Below are 1,653 nucleotides of genomic sequence, written 5' to 3'. Positions count from 1 at the left end.
ACTAAGGACATTCAAGTTTTCTCACATCAATTTCCAATATACACAACTAAAAATCCACTGAAAATCACAAGAACCCAGAAAAATTTATCATTTCTACACCAAGCTGAAGCCCACCATCACAAAAATCATTTTCTTTTTCTTAATACTAAGCAAGACCCCTTAACAGAATTCCCAAACCTGAAACCAACAAAGATTAAACAGAGCCCACTAATCTCAAAGCCACAAACTTTTGCTACAAACAACAATCAGCTTTCACGAACACTCATATCAGAAGCATAAATCAAAATAAATATAAATAAATAACATATACATACACAAATACATTTAGATGGGTACACAAATAAACAAACAAACAGAGTGGGGGGTCAGTGAAACAAAACCTGACGAAACCTAGATATTTGAAACAGAAACAGAGGCACAGAGAATCCCAATTCTGTTGGAGACAAAAACTCTCTGAAGACTTCTCGAAATACTAGGAACTAAAATCAAGTTATGTTGCTATAGAGAAACAAATGTCTCGCTTACAAATATATCAAAATAAATAAATGATATTAGTCCATTAGAGTGTAGCCCCGGGTTCAAGTTTTCGACCTCCTTTCCTGTAATTTTCTTTTTTGTATTAAATTAATTAAATAAGAAAAATATTACAAGTTTATTTAATTAACCTGGAAATGACAGAATCCCAATAGGTAATTAGTTATGTGGTCAATAACATTCGGGTCTCTGATTTTTGTTAAAATGATAAAGAGTGGAGGGAGTTTCTACTTATTTTCATATTAATCGCTACCACGAACATTGTGTTCGATTAATGGGTGTTTTTGAAAATTTGAAATCGTCGGCATTTGCAGTCAGACACAAATACAATACGAACATAGATGATTTGGGTTGGTCTTAGATGATCAAAATATCAATTTAATTCAATGCGTTGTTGGTTCATTAATATTATCTATATCAAATCACAATTTTTAACCATAAAATTTATTTATGACACCACTAATTATTTGATTAATTACATCATGTTGACTTATTTTTATTCATAAAATTATGTCATATTTTGTTGTATTCTAAAAAGTATTTACTTATACTTAGACAAGAAAAAAAGTTTATTTGAATTTTGAGTAGGTAGCACTACAAAAATTGTAAAACTAGATTTGTTACTCTAAACTTTTAATGGTTTAAAAAATATGACAATGAACTATAATTTTGCCACTGTTGTGAGGTATTGGTGGCTCATCACTTCTAAGCCCAAGATCCAATACAAAGGGATCACTTACAAATTGGTATATATATGTATACTAGTATGTCACTCAACAACTAGACCTTCAATAAGTCCAATAAAAGCAGTCTCCTAATTTAAAATTTCTTTTATTTCAATTTGTATTTATAATAATCATAATTGTTATTTTGGTATAAAAATTACAAGAGTAAATTATTATTTTAACATATAAGAAAACTGACAAACTCAATTACCAACATGAAATTTAAAAAATGAAAATAATGAGCAAACATAAAACGTTTTATTTTATTTAGAATTTTAACAGAAAAATTTATTTGTACTTCCTTATTTCTTAATATTTATTACATCTTTATTTGTGATTTCATAAATACTCAGGGACCTGAAGGTTAATTGGAGAATATACCCAGGAGTTATTC

General features: G+C 28.6%; 1 protein-coding gene across 4 annotated transcripts in view; it reads right to left on the bottom strand.

Moving 5' to 3' along the window:
* The window catches only part of LOC18044340 (pumilio homolog 5), a 10,308-nt gene extending 9,697 nt beyond the window's left edge, over window positions 1-611 (bottom strand). For 2 of the 4 annotated variants that reach the window (XM_006436323.2, XM_024185325.1), the window contains exon 1: window positions 381-605. The gene's annotated coding sequence lies outside the window, so the exon portion shown is untranslated. Of the gene's footprint in view, window positions 1-380 lie in introns of all 4 variants that reach the window. The other 2 variants (XM_024185324.1, XM_024185326.1) reach the window with 2 other exon arrangements.
* Between the last annotated feature and the right edge of the window lie 1,042 nt (window positions 612-1,653).

Source organism: Citrus clementina, unplaced genomic scaffold (assembly GCF_000493195.1).
Source record: "Citrus clementina cultivar Clemenules unplaced genomic scaffold, Citrus_clementina_v1.0 scaffold_4, whole genome shotgun sequence".
Classification (NCBI taxonomy): domain Eukaryota; kingdom Viridiplantae; phylum Streptophyta; class Magnoliopsida; order Sapindales; family Rutaceae; genus Citrus; species Citrus x clementina.
Note: the sequence above shows the minus strand (reverse complement) of the source record. Positions and strands in the feature narration are given on the sequence as shown.